The sequence below is a fragment of the Neofelis nebulosa genome, chromosome 9 (assembly GCF_028018385.1).
Source record: "Neofelis nebulosa isolate mNeoNeb1 chromosome 9, mNeoNeb1.pri, whole genome shotgun sequence".
NCBI classification, from domain to species: Eukaryota; Metazoa; Chordata; class Mammalia; order Carnivora; family Felidae; genus Neofelis; species Neofelis nebulosa.
Genome location: NC_080790.1, coordinates 48,298,037 through 48,318,031, shown reverse-complemented (window position 1 = coordinate 48,318,031; position 19,995 = coordinate 48,298,037). Strand labels below are relative to the sequence as shown.

At 37.4% G+C, this 19,995-nt stretch overlaps 1 pseudogene; it reads left to right on the top strand.

Moving 5' to 3' along the window:
• The first annotated feature begins 1,420 nt into the window (after positions 1-1,420).
• LOC131486198 (large ribosomal subunit protein uL6-like) lies at positions 1,421-2,524 on the top strand (annotated as a pseudogene).
• The last annotated feature ends 17,471 nt before the right edge of the window (positions 2,525-19,995 follow it).

Genomic DNA, 19,995 nt, shown 5'->3' with positions numbered 1-19,995 from the left:
ATGCTAAGCAAGGCAATGTGATTTTAGCAAAGGGTAGATATGTACACCAATGGAAGAGAAAAATGTCCCGAGTTAGTCCTACACATAAATTTGTTCATAGATATATGTAAAAACAACTTGGTGAGTAATTTCAAAATATGGTGTTGAAAACTTGGCTATGAATATAGAACAAAATAACTTCAACTCTTAATACCATGCATAAAACTTAAAATGAATCATAGACCTAAACATAAAAACCAAAATAAATAATAAATAAACAAACAAACCAACCTTTTGGAAGAAAACTTAGTAGAAAATCTTTGCCACTTAGCATAGGCAAAAATTTCTTAGGTAATATGAGAAAAGTATGAACCATGAAAAATTAGTAAATTGCAATTTATCACAATTTAAACTTTAGTTCTTTCAAAAATACCATTAAGAAAATGAAATGATAAGCCACAGACTAGTAAGAAATATTTGCAACACACTTATTTGACAAAGATATTATATATAGATTTAATTTTTAAAAATTTCAATAATTAAAAGAATTTAAATAATTTTTAATATTTAGTTTTGAAAGAGAGCACAAGCAGAGGAAAGACAAAGAGAGAGGGAGACACAGAATCTGAAGCAGGCTCCAGGCTCTGAGCTGTCAGCACAGAGTCCCACATGGAGCTTGAACTCATGAACTGTGAGATCGTGACCTGAGCCAGTCAGATGCCCAACCAACTGAGCCACCCAGGCACCCCAAAAGATAGAATTTTTAAAAACAGCAAAATATTTTGAATGGACACTTCAAAAGAGATATATAAATGGCCATTGAGCACATAAAAATACTCAACATCATTGATCATCCAAGAAATGTAAACTAAAATACTTTGAGATATCTCTACACACTAAGTTTGACAGTTTTTTTTTTAAGTAAAGTTACACTACATCTATTATGTAACAGCAATTCCATGAATTTATCCAACAGAAAGGAAAATATATGTTCAAACAAAGACTCAATGGAATGTTCGTAGATGCTTTATTCATAATAACTAGGAACTAGAAATAAACCATCATCAATTTTGATGATTACCATCTTGATAATCATCAAGAATTGAACTGATGAATACATTGTGGTGTATCTATATAATGGAATACCACATCAACTAAAGGGAACAGACTACTGGTTCTAATCAATATAATGAACCCAAAAAAATTCACATAGTGTATGATTCTATTTATATGATATTTTAGAAGCAGAACAATTAAGACAATTGGTGGTTGCTTGGGACTAAAGATGAAGAAAGTTTCCTGTAAAAGAGCACAAGGGAACTTTGCAGGGTGATAGAAGAATTCTATATCGTGTTTATGTTTGGGATTTGTCAAATCCCAAATGTTTGGGATGCATTTGTCAAAACTCATCAGCTCTTTCCTAGCTTCATCTACTGCGAGAATGAAGACCATTCTTAGTAATCAGGTTGTCAACTTACCAGAAAGTGTCGACATCACTGAAGGGATGTGCTGTTATTATGAAGTTCCCCAGAGGAACCCTGCAAAGGGACTTCAATCACATCAATGTAGAACTCAGTCTCTTTGGAAAGAAAAAGAAGAGGCTTCGAGTTAACAAACGGTGGGAAGATTGAAAAGAACTGGCTACTGTTCACACTATCTGTGGTCATGTACAAAATGTGATTGGGGGACCTGGGTGGCTCAGTTAGTTGAGCGTCTGACTGTTGTTTTCAGCTCAGGTCATGATCTCACAGTTTGTGGGATCGAGCCCCACACTGAGCTCTGTGCTGACAGCACCGAGCCTGCTCAGGATTCTCTCTCTCCCTCTCTCTCTCTGTCCCTTCCCTGGTCTCTCTCTTCTTTCTCAAAAAAACAAAACAAAACAAAAAAAACAACAAAAAACAAACATTAAACAACAACAACAACAAAAATATGACCAACGTTGTTATACTGAGTTTTCAGTATAAGATGAGGTCTGTGTATGCTCACTTCACCATCAACATTGTTGTTCAAGAGAGTGGTTTTCTTGTTGAAATCCAAAATTTCATGGGTGAAAAACAAATCTGCAGGGTTTGAATGAAGTCAGGTGTTGCTTGTTCATTATCTCAAGCCCAGAAAGATGAGTTAATTATTTTTTAATCTTTATTTATTTATTTTTGAGAGAGAGAGAGAGTGAGAGAGAGAGAGACAGAGTGTGAGCAGGGGAGGGGCAGAGAGAGAGGGAGACACAGAATCCAAAGCAGGCTCCAGGCTCTGAGTAGTTAGCACAGAGCCTGATGCGGGACTCAAACTCACGAACTGCAAGATCATGACCTGAGCTGAAGTTGGATGCTTAACTGACTGAGCCACCCAGGCACTCCAACATGAGTTAATTCTTGAAGGACATGATACTGACCTTGTAGCAAACTGAGCAACTTTGATTCAGCAAGTACAACAGTTAAAAATAAGGATATCAGGAAATTTTGGGATGGTATCTATGTTTTTGAAAAAGCAACAGTTCAGCACGCTGATGAATAAGATCTAAGTTGTCCAGCTACAGAGATAGCAAGGTGCCAGATGATTTTTCAGGCTAATTTGTGAGAATTTAAAGAATTTAAAGCAATGAAAGTTATATTGATTTTGGGGGGAAAAAACCTTATCAAACCCTACATTTACATAGATTCATTTTATGTTTATACCAATTATACCTCAATAAATTTGATTTTAAAATATGTACATGTCTTGAGTCCCTGAGATCAGTCTTAATCTTGACCAGTCTTGACCGGTCTTCACCAGTCTTAATCTTCTGTCACCCCTTTTCTGTTTCTGACTTATGCATGTTCTAATAATCTCTCAGATTCTTCAATGCATTTCCATCTTTGAAACTTTGATTTATTTCTGTCTGGAGTCACTGATCATTCTTCAGTTTTTCAACTCAGTTCAGTTCTGGCTTGTCTTTAAAAGCCTCACTTTGGAAAGCCAAATATGGTGGCCAATGGCTTCAGTTTAAATTTTGACATATTAGATTCTGATGAAAATAGAGACTCATGTACCCAAGATGTGATTTGCAAAAATTCACTTAAAAAGTTCATGTGGCACTTATACCATGTGACTTATGGGAAGTAGTTTGATTTTTGCATTGCTTCAAACATTTGATGCACACCAGAATCACTTGGAGAACATGTTACAATGATGGTGGTCTGCAGTAGGTGCTGAGATGTTGGTTTTTAACAAGCCTTCCCAGTGATTTGGATGCAGCTGGCTTTCTGACCAAACTTGAATTTGACCTGTTGGGGTGGAAAGTGTGCATGTGTGAGTGGTGGTCATGAAAGCTAGGGAGTATGGCACTCACTGAATTCATATCACAGCTCTGCCATTTTTAAGTTTGGATAAATTTGTAAATCATTTAAACTTTGAATATCAATTTCCTTTTTCATGGGAAAATATTATTATTATCATTATTATTAAAAATTATTATTCCTGATATTTGCTGTATTGATTAAAGATATAATGTTTATTAGGCACCTGGAATTGTGCCAAGCATAGAGTGCACATTAGATGTCACTTCCTTCCTTTTTCAGTTTCTCTTAAAGACTGCATATGCATTCTTAAACCTTCTGCAGATAGTATCTACATTAAAAAATATTTTATTTTTTTATAGTTAGCCATAAATTTCAAGTTGTGGAAAAGTAACGATTTGTCCTTTGCTGTCAGCAGTAACTCTTACTTGTTTTGCAATGAGAAGAATGTCTAATTTTTGTGATATCAATGGCTAAGGTTTAGGCTAGGGCAGGACTGAAAAAGACCTTTCCTTTCCTCTTCTGTCCTTTCCTTTTCCTTCCTCCCTCTTTCCTTCTCTCAGTCCGTCCTTCCTTCTTGTTCTCCTTCTTTCCTTCCTTTGTCCATCCTTCTTTCCTATTAACTGGTCTAAATAGAGATTTGAACTGTGATATAAGCCTTCTTTTTTCCCACTCTCTTACCTAACTACAGAGAAGATTGACCGATGAAGCCACCTTTCTGTTTTTGGTGGCATAACATTACTCAGCTAAGGACCTCTCTCGAGGTATGGGTCAGGCCCTAAAAACAATTCATATAGATCATTTCATCCAGGCTGCATAGTTAGATATATTGAAACCCACTAAAGTGATTCTTCACCACCAGAAAGTGAGTTTATAGTAGAGTTATGAATTCATCTTAAATTTCTCAATTCAGACTTTCCTTTGGCTTCCAAGCACTTTTTAAAATGCTAGGGCAGAATATTGTTGCCATTCCTAAACTCAGATTTCATTTCAGTCACCCACAGGTGCTTGTTTATTTCCTATTTATTATTATTTGTTTTTGATTCAGGCTTATTTTTCAGAATCCAGGATCTGCACACACTATACCAGTCAAGTTTATCTCTCATCAGTCACTCTGCACACATCTTTTCTTCCCACCTCCCTGCTTTGAGTCATGCAGTTTCTCCAGGCTGGGACAATCTTTTTTGCCAGTTTAAATTCTTCCCATTACTCAAGACCCTATTCAATCTCCACATTTCCTCTAGGAAACTTTTCTTCAATTACTCTAACCTCTGAACTCCTGCTGTATTTATAGATGGATCACGTGCAGCGCTCTAATTACACACAGAATATCAGAGCTGGAAGGGACCTTAGAAGTCACAGAGAAGGAAACAGGGCACAGGATGCAGTCTGGAAAAAGTGGAAGGTCATGATCTTAGCGTGTGTGTAGGGAGACGATTTGGATGTGACACTGATATTATTTGTGATGGTAATGATGAGGGGACAAGAGGCAGGGACCTAGGTGGGATTCAGTGTTGATAAGAGTAACCAAGGTTAACCTCATACAGGAGGGAAAATGCGATTGATAGTTAAGCGGAGATGCACTGGTGTATTGGAGAGGAACACTGAGGTCTGGGTGCTCACCTGTGTGCACTGCCAGCCTCAGTAACCCTCTGGAATGCTGGTGCCATCCCAACAGGTTCAGAATGATGCAAAAGCAGAAGGCAATGAAATACAAGCTCACTGGACATGTTTACTCTTTCAAAAAATTGTATTGCACAGCCAGATTTTTTCAAGTCAATCACTCCAATTTGTCAACCAATACTTATTGATAGATTATTGGAATATAATCAAATATAAAAAGTTGTAGGAGTGGGATTTCAAGTATAGGGAAAAACATAAGGAAAAAGCCATGGAGGATAAGATCATCTGGTGCAAAGAAAGACAGTGAAGCTAGCTCAGACTTGAAAGGGAATCCTGCCAATAGGATATTAAATAGGCAACCCAAGGACTGGAAATGTATTTTTAGGCCAATAGAAATCCACTGATTGGAATTAACATAAGAGTGATAAAGATGAACAATTCATTTTATTCTGTGTAGACTGTGAATTAAAGGGGGCTAAGTGGAGATATCATTGATCCAGTACAAGTGAAGTGACATTTGACATTTCCTTCTGATTTTCCCATCACTTTTCTGGGTTTCTTCCCACCTCCCTGGTGGCACATTCTTAGTCTCCTGAGTATTCACCCTGTTCTAATTCTCTGTCTATTATTATTTTTTCTTCCTTGCTCTACTCTTTCTACTCATTTCTAAGATTTAAAATGATAGAAACAAAATTTTAAAATTATATACATGCTAAAGATTCACTATTTTGTGTAATTACACTTGGATTCACCTCACTACAAATTATTCATGTATACAACTGTCTCACGAACATATCCAGTTGCAAATTTCCATAGATGTCATAATCTTTCATGGTACTTCTCCAACCTTGGGGTGCTCTTATTCTTTCAGTAACAACAACTGCCATCCAACAAGCAGAAAACAAAAAGTTATCTTTATTTCTCCCAGTTCTTGGTTGTTCATATCCAATAAATCAGCAATCTTTTCTCTAAAATATATCTTCAATCTGTCCATGTTTCTCTACATTCTCTAATGTAAGTCCCTCTTATATTTGTCCTGTAGGGATTCAATAGCTTCATACCTATGCTTCCCCTATGACACCCCTGTAATACACTTTACACAATATTGCTAAGTGCTCTTACACAATACTATTTATCATTTTATAACCCTATGTAAAACTTTTCAACAGCTTCTCACTGCACTAAAGGTAAAACCCAGGCTCTCTACACTAGCTTAAGAAGCTTACATGATCTGGTTTATTGTGTCTGTTTCATCCACATCGGCCTCCTTTCTGATTCTTGAACAACTAAGTTCTTTATTGTCTTAGGACTTTGGGATATGCTGTTTCCTCTACTCCGTGCGCTCATCCTTTGATGTTTCTCATGGCTGACTTCTTCTCACACTTCAGTTCTCAATTAAAAACATCATCTTTTGGAGAGGGCATTTCTTTGTTAAGGTTGGCATCTCTCATGCCATACACACAGTTTTTCTCTATCATATTTTTCTGCTTTTCCCCTGCAAGACATTTATGCAAGTCTGCAATTATCTTAATTATTAATTTATATATAATCCGTTTCTCCTGATATAAACTTCATGAGCAAAGAAACTCCTCTGTTCTATATACAGGGGTATAAAACAGACCTTGACAAAGGAGCTGCCCCATAAATACTTGTTGAATGAATTAGGAAGCCACCAATTTCCATTTTAGAAGGAATCGTGCCAACAAAACTTCTGCAGATACAATAACAGCTAGAAACGCGAAGCTAAATATGAAAACAACAGAAGTGGCTTTGTACTTGTTTTATTTACTTCAATATGAATTACTTTGTGCTTAAAATGCCAGGCAAAACATTTACCAACTAATGCTGAGAGCTGCAGCTAAGTGGAAGAATATTGAAGGACCTACTATTGGGTGTCTTGAGTCTTAAAAGAAGAGGTTCAAGATGCATCTTGTAGAAGTCACTTGCCAAATGTTAAACTGCAAAATTCTTTAAAGGGGAAGGTCCCGGGGAGCATGGGTGGCTCAGTCAGTTGAGCGTCCGACTTCAGCTCAGGTCACGATCTCACAGCCTGTGAGTTCGAGCCCCGCGTCGGGCTCTGGGCTGATGGCTCAGAGCCTGGAGCCTGCTTCTGATTCTGTGTCTCCCTCTCTCTCTGCCCCTCCCCCATTCATGCTCTGTATCTCTCTGTCCCAAAAATAAATAAACGTTAAAATAAATAAATAAATAAATAAATAAATAAATAAATAAATAAAAATAAAGGGGAAGGTCCCATACTTAACCTAAAGGGGTCCAAGTACCTGTAAGTTTTATTTACATTCCGGATGCAAATGAAGCACCTATTATTCAAAACTTCTTGTGTTTATATCCTATTAAGTATCTTCTATGCCCAAATATTTTGGAAATCTTTATAGCCATGTGCCTGTCTTCTGTGGATGCTGAGGGGATATTCTGTGTGGAGGTTAAACCACACAGAAGGGACCAGAGACTCCTTGGAGACAGGCTGCCCACAGAACCGTCTCCACCAGCAGGCTAGACCCCTCTGACACTTTGACACTGTGTGGGTGAGGACATCTCTCTTCTCTTTCTGGGTCAGGCCGGGTATTGGTATAGGTGTATTGGTATAAAGCCTAGGTGTAGACTGGCTTTACTACTGGCTTGATTTAAAAATGGTGGCAATAACCACACGCCTTGTTTCAAACATTGTATGCATAAGCTGTTGTCTCTGTTTAAACACAATTCTGAGATCAAGGCTATTTGTGTGTCCTTGCTCACATTGCAGTGGCTGCCAAAAATCACATATTGAATATTTGTCAAACTGCATTAAAATTGGGTATTTTTATGATAAGCAGACTCTATCTCTGATAACACATGAAAAGTTTCTTGCAGTAGAAAAATTTTAACTCTTCTTTTTTCTCATTTAAAAACATGTTTATTGATAATACCAATTGTATATAAAAGTGGAGAAATATAATGAAGTCTTCTCTATTTATTTCCTAGGTTAAAGGATTGTCAACTTATACTCACTCTTATTTCATTTGTACCCTGACCAACATCCCTCCTCTTTACAAATAATTTTGAAGCAAATGCTAAATACCATTGTATTTCATCAGTAAACATTTCAGCAGTATATCTTAAAGGTAAGCCTTATTTTTAAAAAAAAATCACAATACTATTGATCCACCTAAATATATTAACATTAATTTCTTATGTCAGGAAGTGTTAATTATGGTTTTAACATGGTTTTAAATGTAAGGAGGAGATTCTATCTGATGCAGAGCTCACAGAAATTTAGAAACAAAGATTTTCTTCCTCAGTGACCTTCTAAGCTTTATGTCTCTGTGTCAACAGAGGGATAATAAATACTCACACTTATAATAATAAAAACTCAACCTTTTGTTATATAGTTGTGACTCCTCATTTCATGAACGAAAGGTTTATTTCCCAACTGTGTGGAAACATTTTTAACCCTGTTAGTTCTTGGAAAACAGTGGTTACCAATAGCTATTGAGTTTAATTGGATGAAACCATAGACGGTCACAAAAGTCCATGGGAATATGGAGTCCATGGAAGGAAGATATATACAAATTCATATGTTGTCAGTATGTCAGTAACTGGGTAAACGTCTTGAAACAAAACAACACCCAGTTAAGCATTGTGAAGTGTCAGAGGATAAAGTAATAACGATGATATTCCAAAGTAGCAAGAGGAAAAAACACCCACAGAGACCATAATTTTTGTTTCTTTTAAATACCATCAAGAATCTAGAAAAGTGCTTGCGTCCGACTTCGGCTCAGGTCGTGATCTCGCGGTCTGTGAGTTCGACCCCCGCATCGGGTTCTGTGCTGGCAGCTCAGAGCCTGGAGTCTGCTTTCGATTCTGTGTCTCCCTCTCTCTCTGCCCCTCCCCTGCTCATGCTCTGTCTCTCTCTGTCAAAAATAAATAAACATTAACAAAAATTAAAAAAAAAAAAAAAGAAAAGTGCTTGCCACACAGTGACTATTTAGTAATGTTTTTAATAGACTGACAAATTGAAAATATTTTAAGGGGGCAGAAAATATGTGGGAAGTCACAAAACATTGACATTAAAGGCATGAGTCAATAATGCCTTGAGAACTGTTTTTTTAAAAAGTAAGAGGGATTTAAGTGAACTTTTTTTTTACTATTGTTTTCAGTGTATGTTTCTCTGCTTTTAATATATAAAAATATTAGTGTAGCTAACACCACAATCAGAATAGTTACATAACCCCAGAAGAACTCCTTCAAGGTATCCCTCCACACTTACACCCTTCTCTGTCTCTAACCACTGATCTACATTCTCAAATTGTAATTTTGTATTTTTGAGAATGATGTATAAAAGGAATCATACAGTATGTAACTTTTTGGGACTGCCATCTTATACTCAGGTCAATGCATCTGAGATTCAAGTTGTTGTGTGCATTAGTAGCTTTTTATCACTGAGTAGTATTTCAGTAGAGATATCCTTTATCAGGTTGAGAAATTTACCTTCCATTCCATTTGCTCAGAGTTTTAATCATGAATGATGTTGAATTTCATCAAATTCTTTTTCTGTACCACTGGATATGATGATGTAGTTTTTCTTTAAACTGGCAATATAGTGGATTGATTAATTTTCATATATTCAACCAGCCTTGCATTACTCAGATAAGATTCTCTTAGTTATGGTATATTATTCTTTTTCTGCACTGCTAGATTTGATTTTCAAATAGTTTCTTGGAAATTTTTGTGCCTAGATCCATGAGAAATAATAGTGTGTAGTTTTGTGGTATAAAAAAACACATATTTGTGTTTATGCAGAATTGGGACTTTCTGAATAAATTTTGCTGAAAACTTGGATTCTGGGCTAAAAGCAAGTCTTAGGAAGTTAATTTTTAATTATTTAGAGAGTGAGAGCACCAGGGAGATTTACCTAACTCTGGAGGTAAATGTTTGCATTTTGAGGGAAAATGTCTCTATGAGAAACAAAGAGACAAAGTCTCTATGTTGTAAAATCTGAAGACCCCAGGGCTTTTCTGGCCCTGAAAGAAATGTATTAATGTGTTGTGTGTATCAGTAGTTCATTGTTTTTTAGGCTAAGTATTTTTACTTATCTTACAATTTGTTTATCCTTTCACCAGCTGAAGGTTACATGAGTTATTTCCTGTCTAGAATTATATGAGTAAGTCTTTCTTCTTAATAGTTGGTTACTTAATCTGCCTTTTGTTGAAATGTGACTCATCTTATTTCATCCTTACATATGGTCATTCTGCACATTTCTTGAGAGGATTCATTGCTTTCGTTCTGGGATAGTTTTCCCCACTGTGATGACCTTGATTAAGATGTAGCCATCTTCTCATCCTTTTTCCAGCTCAAGTTCCACATTACATTCTTTTTTCTGGTGTTCTTTTTCTAGTCTTGAAACTTCTAAGGTCTCTTGATCCCTTTCTCTCATTTGTTTAAAATGCATGCCCTTTCATGAACTCTGGGCTAAATGGGATACACTCAGGTCACTTTGCCTAGATACCTGATGCAGTGATGCTTGGACTGTGAGGTCCCTTGCTGGATGCTTCCAGAACTACACTCTAAGATGCATGTCATAGGTATGGGATTTCCCAAGGTCCCCTGGGTTACACTGCTTCTTCCTTCCTCAGATTTTTAAGTGGGAATAGGATATAGGGTTTGCACTTTCTGATATCTTCATTAACGTCTACAGTGACTTGCCCTTCACACACTATGCTTTAGTTTATATTGGAAACTATACATGGCCTATTTATCTACATTTTGATTAAATTACAAGAAAGAGACAAAGTCTGTCTTGCATTTGGACCCGAGATTTTGGAACTCTAAAGCTATGTATATGCATGGTGATTGTCCACCATGAGGTAAAGTCAAATTCATATCCCTAACATTAAATGGGGTAGATCTTAAAATTAAATATATGAAAACATGCAATACTTTGTACATTATCCTGTCACAATGATGGATATCACAACTTGTGATAATATGTCTAAGATGTAATAACTACATATTCAAAATGTTTCTATATGGATAGGTCCATTTAAACCGTACAGTAATCCTATAAGGTTGGACTAAATATTTAATGAAATATTAAATATGAATATTTTCATTGCTCTTTTACAAATCAGGGAATGGAGTTTGTGAATGGTGGAGCCTGGGCTCAGACACTGACATCTTGCTCCGGAGCCTGGGCTCATGGTCATTATCTATTAAGCTGTGCCATCTTTGTAGATGGAACCATACCTGCATACAGATATCTCTTTGTGCTTCAAATCCACATTACCCATATTTAGACATATTAGTGAAGATGTGGATTGTGGGTAGTGATTGGCTTCTCTTCTTCTCTACAACCTCAGAAAGAATACTTTTTTTTTTTTTAAAGAATGATTCTTCTACTTGATAATGTCTGGTGAATATCAGCAAATTTGGGGGGAAATGAGTGTTTGGCAGAAGATAACTGTTTGACTAGAAACTTTCTTTCCTTACTTTTGGTTTTATTTTATTTATTTTTTTGTCATGAATACTTTTGTCCTGACCTAAAAATACCTGCTTATCGAGACCTTATAATTTGTACAGTGTTGAGGTACTTGTTACTTGTGCCACGAGAACAATTGGGAATGCATGATTTTATTGATATTCAGGGCCTACTTCAAAGCATGAAGGAAAAGAGGAAATGGGAAATGCCCATCAGATGTGAAAAGATCCACACCAGCATGTTAATAAGAAAGAGTGTGAGAGGCTGCAAAAGAGAAGGAAAAGCAGTTTTTGAACTTTCAGAGACTCAATCTCACTGAAAGCAGAAAAGCATCTGTGCAACCAAATAACCAACCAACCATAGTGATAGCACTATGTCTATCCTATTGTCAATGATGTAAAAACATTATTTATATCTAGTTTGGGTGGTATTTTAAAATATTTTTTACTAAAAGCAAAAATACAACAGATCCCATCAACTTCTAATCAAAATCTGTGATTACCTAAATTATCTCCATCTTTTCCCCATTCTTCCTTCATGTAATTCTGTAGCATTACTGTCTCCTAAGCTGGGAGGGAGAATACACTGTAAGGTACATGGCCCAGGTTTAAACTAGTTAGAATATTGTGTTCTCTCTGGTTTCACCTTGGACAAGTACCCTGGTCAGAGGCAAGAGATTCAATGGGACTGGTTCTGGTGATTCATGCCAAATCTGTCTGAAATAACTCAAGAATTAAAGGTGAAATCTATTATATTAACAGATAATTTATAAATAATGATAGTGAACTATTATATATCAATAGTTATGGGAAATATCATGTGTGGGAAATAGGGAGATGTTGACCAGAGGGTATAGAGTTGGAGTTATATAGGATGAATAAGTCTAGAGGCCTAATGTATAGTATGATGACTATAATTAACAATATTGTGTTAAAAACTGAAAATTTTCTAAAAGAATAGATTTCAGGGGCTTCTACTACACACACCAAAAATGGTAAATACATGAAGAGATAGATATGCTAATTAGCTTGACCGTAATAATGATTTCACTATGTATATGTGCATCAAATTGTCATGTTGTATACTTTAAATATGTATAATTTTTATTTTATTTAAAAATTTTTAAACTTTGATTTTAAGTAGGCTCCATATCCAGCATGGCTTGAGAACTCACCACCTTGAATGGTGGTGAGTCACATGCTCTACTAACTGAGCCAGCCAGACACCCCTACAATGTTATTTATTTATTTATTTATTTACTCATTTATTTATTTACTTATTTATTGTTTTATTGTCTTATTGTCTTATTGTTTTATGTTTTATGTTTTATTTTTTAAATTTAAATTTTATTTTTTAAATTTACATCCAAACTAGTTAGCATATGGGGATTATATAGCATACAGTACAACAGTGATTTCAGGAGTAGATTCCTTAATGCTCATTACCCATTTATCCCATCCCCCCCCCAACCCCTCCAGTAACCCTCTGTTCTCCATATTTAAGAGTCTCTTCTGTTTAGTTCCCCTCCCTGTTTTTATATTATTTTTGCTTCCCTTCCCTTATGTTCATCTGTTCTGTGTCTCATATGAGTGAGTCCTCAAATGAGCGAAGTCATATAATGTTTGTCTTTCTCTGACTGGCTAATTTCACTTAGTGTAATACCCTCTAGTTCCATCCACATAGTTGCAAATGACAAGATTTCATTCTTTTTGACTGCCGAGTAATACTCCATTGTGTGTGTGTGTGTGTGTGTGTGTGTGTGTGTGTGTGTGTATAAATATATATATATATATATACACCACATCTTCTTTATCCATTCATCCATCGATGGACATTTGGGCTCTTTCCATACTTTGGCTATTGTTGATAGTGCTGCTATAAACATTGGGGTGCATGTGCCCCTTGGAACAGCATACCTGTATCCCTTGGATAAATGCCTAGTAGTGCAGTTGCTGGGTCCTACGATAGTTCTATTTTTAGGTTTTTTGTTTAAAATTTTTTTAATGTTTATTTATTTTTTGAGAGAAAGAGGGACAGAGTGTGAGCGGGGGAGGGACAGAGAGAGAAAGGGAGACACAGAATCCGAAGCAGGCTCCAGGCTCTGAGCTGTCAGCACAGACCCTGATGTGGGGCTCAAACTCACAAGCTGTGAGATCAAGACCTGAGGCAAAGTCAGACGCTTAACTGAATGAGCCACCCAGGCGCCCCCTATTTTTAGTTTTTTGAGGAACCTCCAAGCTATTTTCCAGAGTGGCTGCACCAGATTGCATTCCCACCAGCAATGCAAAAGAGATCCTCTTTCTCCGCATCCTTGCCAATATCGGTTGTTGCCTGAGCTGTTGATGCTAGCCATTCTGATAGGTCTGAGGTGGCATCTCATTGTGGTTTTGATTTGTATTTCATGTGTTGGTTGGCCATCTGGATGTCTTCTTTGGAGAAGTGTCTATTCATGTCTTTTGCCCATTTCTTCACTGGATTATTTGTTTTTTGGGTGTTGAGTTTGATAAGTTCTTTATAGAGTTTGGATACTAACCCTTTATCTCATTTGTCATTTGCAAATACCTTCTCCAACAATTCTGTCGGTTACCTTTTAGTTTTGCTGATTGTTTCCTTCGCTGTGCAGAAGGTTTTTATTTTAATGAGGTCCCAATAGTTCATGTTTGATTTTGTTTCCCTTGCCTCCAGAGACGTGTTGAGTAAGAAGTTGCTGTGGCCAAGATCAAAGAGGTTTTTGCCTGCTTTCTCCTTGAGGATTTTGATGGCTTCCTGTTTTACATTCAGGTCTTTCATCCCTTTTGAGTGTATTTTTGAGTATGGTATAAGAAAGTGGTTCAGGTTCTTTCTTTTGCATGCCGCTGTCATTTTCCCAGCACCACTTGCTGAAGAGACTGTCTTTATTCCTTTGGATATTCTTTCCTGCTTTGTCAAAGATTAGTTGGCCATACGTTTGTGGGTCCATTTCTGGGTTCTCTATTCTGTTCTATTGATCTGAGTGTCTACCATACTGTCTTGATAATTACAGCTTTGTAGTATACCTTTAATCCGGGATTGTGATGCTTCCTTCTTTGGTTTTCTTTTTCAAGATTGCCTTGGCTATTCGGGGTATTTTCTGGTTCCATACAAATTTTAGCATTATTTGTTTTAGGCTTGTGAAGAATGCTGGTGTTATTTTGATAGGTATTGCATTGACTATGTAGATTGCTTTGGGTAGTATCGACGTTATAACAATATTTGTTCTTCCCATCCAGGAGCATGGAATCTTTTTCCATCTTTTTGTGTCTTCTTCAATTTCTTCCATGAGCTTTCTATAGTCTTCAGTGTATAGATTTTTCACCTCTTTGGTTAGATCTATTCTTAGGTATTTTATGGGGTTTGGTGCAATTGTAAATGGGATCAATTCCTTGATTTTTCTTTCTGTGCATCATTGTTGGTGTATAGGAATGCAACTGATTTCTGAGTGTTGATTTTATATCCTACCACTTTGCTGAATTCATAAATCAATTCTAGCAGTTATTGGTGGAATCTTTTTGGTTTTCCATATAGAGTATCATGTCTCTGCAAAGAGTGAAAATTTGACCTTCTCCTGGCAGATTTGGATGCCTTTTATTTCTTTGTGTTGTCTGATTGCAGAGGCTAAGACTTCCAATACTATGTTGAATAACAGTGGCGAGAGTGGACATCCCTGTCTTGTTCCTGACCTTAGGGGGAAAGCTCTCAGTTTTTCCCCATTGAGGATGATATTAGTTTTGGATCTTTCATATATGGCTTTTGTGATCTTGAGGTATGATCCTTCTATCCCTACTTTATTGTGGGTTTTGATCAAGAAAGGATGCTGTATTTTGTCAAATGCCTTCTCTGCATCTATTGAGAGGATCATATGCTTCTTGTCCTTTCTTTTATTGATGTGATGAATCACGTGAATTGTTTTGCAGATATTGAACCAGCCCTGCATCCCAGGTAGAAATCCTGCTTGGTTGTGGTGAATAATTTTTTAATGTATTGTTGGATACAGTTGGTTAATATCTTTTTGGGATTTTTGCATCTATGTTCATCAGGGAAATTGATCTATAGTTCTTTTTAGTGGGGTCTCTGTCTGGTTTTGGAATCAAGGTAATGCTGGCTTCATAGAAAGAGTTTGGAAGTTTTCCTTCCATTTCTATTTTTTGGAACAGCTTCAAGGGAATAGGTGTTAACTCTTCCTTAAATGTTTGGTAAAATTCCCCTGGAAAGCCATCTGGCCCTGGACTCTTGTTTATTGGCAGATTTTTGATTGCTAATTCGATTTCTTTACTGGTTATGGGTCTGTTCAAATTTTCTATTTCTTCCTGTTTCAGTTTTGGTAGTGTATATTCTTCTAGGAATTTGTCCATTTCTTCCAGATGGACCATTTTATTGGTGTATAATTGCTCATAATATTCTCTTATTATTGTTTTTATTTCTGCTGTGTTGGTTGTGATCTCTCCTCTTTCATTCTTGATTTTATTTATTTGGGTCATTCCCTTTTTCGTATTGATCATACTGGCTAGTGGTTTATCAATTTTGTTAATTCTTTCAAAGACCCAGCTTCTGGTTTCATTGATCTGTTCTACTGGGTTTGTTTTGGTTTCAATAGCATTAATTTCTGTTCTAATCTTTGTTATTTCCTGTCTTCTTCTGGTTTTGGGTTTTATTTGCTGTTCTTTTTCCAGCTCTTTAAGGCATAAGGTTAGGTTGTGTATCTGAGATCTTTCTTCTTTCATTAGGAAGGCCTGGATTGCTATATACTTTCCTCTTATGACCGCGTTTCCTGCGTGTCAGAGGTTTTGGGTTGTGGTGTTATCATTTTCATTGGCTTCTGTGAACTTTTTAATTTCCTCTTTAACTTCTTGTTTAGTAGGATTTTCTCTTTAGTAGGATGTTCTCTAGTCTCCAAGTATTTGTTACCTTTCTAAATTTTTTCTTGTGGTTGATTTCAAGTTTCATAGTGTTGTGGTGGAAATATGTACAGTATGATCTCAATCTTATTGTACTTTTTGAGGGCTGATTTGTGTCCTAGTATGTGGTCTATTCAGGAGAACATTCCATATGCCTTGGTGAAGAATGTATATTCCACTGCTTTCGGATGAAATGTTCTGAATACATCTGTTATGTCCATCTGGTCCAGTGTGTCCATTCAAAGCCATTGTTTCCTTGTTGATATTCTGTTTCAATGATCTGTCCATTGCTGTGAGTGGGGTGTTGAAGACTCCTACTGTTATGGTATTACTATCGATGAGTTTCTTTATGTTTGTTATTAATTGATTGATATATTTGGTTGCCTCGACATTTGGTGCATAAATGTTTACAATTGTTAGGTCTTCTTGGTGGATAGACCCTTGATTATGATATAATGCCCTTCTGCATCTCTTGATACGGTCTTTATTTTAAAGTCTAGATTGTCTGATATAAGTATGGCTACTCTGGCTTTCTTTTGGTGACCATTAGCATGATCTATGGTTCTCCATCCCCTTATTTTCAATCTGAAGGTGTCTTTAGGTCTAAAGTGGGTCTCTTGTAAACAGCACATAGCTGGATCTTGTTTTCTTATCCATTCTGTTACCCTGTCTTTTGATTGGAGCATTGAGCCCACTGACTCATTGATTTAGAGTGAGTACTGAAAGATATGAATTTATTGTCATTATGTTTCTTGTAGACTTGGAGTTTCTGGTGGTGTTCTCGGGTCCTTTCTAGTCTTTGTTGCTTTTGGTCTTTTTTTTTTTTTTTAATCTTTTCTCCCCTCAGAGAATCCCCCTTAAAATTTCTTTCAGGGCTGGTTTAGTTGTCACAAATTCCTTTAATTTTTGTTTGTCTGGGTAACTCTTTATCTCTCCTTCTATTTTGAATGACAGCCTTTCTGGATAAAGAATTCTTGGCTGCATATTTTTCTGATTCAGCACACCAAATATATCCTGCCACTCCTTTCTGGCCTGCCAGATTTCTGTGGATTGGTCTGCTACAAGCCTGATCTGTCTTCCCTTGTAGGTTAAGGACTTTTTTTTCCTTGCTGCTTCCATGATTCTCTCCTTGCCTGAGTATGTTGTGAATTTGACTATGATATGCCTTGTTGATGGTTGGTTTTTGTTGATTCTAATGGGAGTCCTCTGTGCTTCCTGAATTTTGATGTCTGAGTCTTTCCCCAGGTTAGGAAAGTTTTCTGTTGTGATTTGCTCACATAACCCTTCTACCCCTATTTCTCTCTCTTCCTCTTCTGGGACCCCTATGATTCTGATGTTGTGCCTTTTTAATGAGTCACTGATTTCTCTAATTCTTGAATCGTGCTCTTTTGCCTTAATCTCCCTCTTTTTTTTTTATGCTTTATTATTCTTCATACGTTTGTCCTGTATCATTGATTCTTTGTTCTGCCTCATCCATCCTTGCCGCCGTGGCCTCCATTTGAGATTGCAGCTCAGTTATAGCATTTTTTATTTCATCCTGTCTAGCTTTTACTTCTTTCATCTCTGTAGAAAGGGATTCTAATCTATATTTGACTCCAGCTAGTATTGTTATTATCATGATTCTAAATTCTGGGTCAGACATTGCTAGTATGTGTGTTGGTTAAGTCCCTGGCTGTTGTTTCTTCCTGCTCTTTCTTTTGGGGTGAATTCCTTCATTTCATCATTTTGAAGAGAGAAAAGGAAATGAGGTAGAAAAAATTAAAATTAGAAAAATATTAAAATTAAAAAATTAAAAACTCACACGTATACACAAAAAATCGAATAAATGATGCTAGATCCTAGGTGTGTTTTGGTCTGGGTGTTCAAAGGAGCTTGATAGATTATAGGAAAAAAAAGGAAAGAAAAAACAAAGGAAATCATTTGGAAATTTGAAAAAATGAATACACTGAAGTCGACTAAAATGAAATGATGGAAGTAAAATAGAATTTGAGAAAATTTACACAAACATAGAAAGTATAGTAGAAAAAAATTAAAGTATTTTTATTTATTTATTTATTTTTTTTTTATTTTTTTAAATTTTTTTTTCAACGTTTTTTTTTTTCAACGTTTTTTATTTATTTTTGGGACAGAGAGAGACAGAGCATGAACGGGGGAGGGGCAGAGAGAGAGGGAGACACAGAATCGGAAACAGGCTCCAGGCTCCGAGCCATCAGCCCAGAGCCTGACGCGGGGCTCAAACTCACGGACCGCGAGATCGTGACCTGGCTGAAGTCGGACGCTTAACCGACTGCGCCACCCAGGCGCCCCCAAAGTATTTTTAATAAGAATTGAAAATAAAAATGAATTTTTCTCTTTCTGTATTCAAGAAGAAGAAAAGAAATGAAAAAGAGAAAAAAGAAAGAAGAAAAAACGATAAGAAAGAAAATTGAATAGATGGCCTGGTGAACAGACTGAAATACTACTGAAATTACTTCGTTTTCCCCTAGAAGTCAAACTATGAAGCACTTTATAGTCCATAAACTAAGCAGGCGGAGAAACTTCTGTTCTTGAAGAGCAAAGTTGGCCCAGTGGGAGAAGGCTTAGTGTAACGGCTCTGTTCTCCACTATATGACACTGCTTAGCTGACTGGGGTGGATTGTTGTGGAGCTTGTAGGTGCCTATGCGCATGCACGGGAGCGGTGAAAATGGCGTCACCCACCTACCCAGTCTCTAATATCGGAACTCTGCTCTCCCCCATCAGCAATTGCACACCCGTCCTTTGTCTTCAGCTTCCGTCCACTCCCAGCTTTTACACAGCCTGTGACCAAGCCCCAGGCAGCACCTCCCTCCTGAGTTTTGTTTCAGATGCAGCTGTCTTTCCTGACCCCTTAGTTCTGAGGGACTGTGGCTTTGACCCGTTCTGCCCCTCTGCAGAGGGTCTCACCATGCAATGGCTGGGTGCCGGCCACACCCAGGAATGTTTGCTGGACCTGTGCTGCTGCTGATGCCCAGAGACTATAGCCAGGTGCCAGCCCGCCCCGGAAAGGTTTGCAAAATAGTGTAGCAGCAGCGTTTCAGGGACTATGGAAAATCACAACACACATCTGGCACCAGGCTTCACCCTTAACAACCTTATTCTAGCACCAGCAAATGTGGTTGTTCTTCCAGGTCCACTGGGGCCGTGCCTTTGGGGGACCCACACAGCATCTACCAGGTGTCCTTCCATCAGGAGAACTGACTCCCCGTGTAGCCTGAAGAACTCCAGACTCCACTCTGCTCCTGGGGACTCGCCTTTCCCACCAGAGCACCACCAGGTATTGAGCTGCAGAGTTTCAGACTCTGTGCTCCCTCTGTTTATAGTCTTAATGGAATTTAAACCCTGTCCTTTCTCCTTTCTCCCTCTTTAGTTCAGTCCCTGTGGCTGTTTCCACTTTTCCACTTTCTCTCCAGCTGATTTTGGGGTGTGCTTTTCCCAAATTCTCCCCCTGCCCACCCCCCATCTCCATCCTCTCTCCCCCCACCAAAGCAGCTCCCTGCCCTCCACGGCTTCTCTCTCCTCCAGTTCCCCTCTCTGAGCTGCGCTGCATACTTGCTGAATTCTGTGGTTTGGGATGTGCAATTATTGTGTTAATCCTCAGATCAGTTTTCTAGGTGTGCAGGATGGTTTATTGTTGGTCTGGCTGTATTTCATGGATGCGAGACGCACAGAAAACTTCCATGCTGTTTTGCCATCTTGGTTCTTCCCCTATGTTTT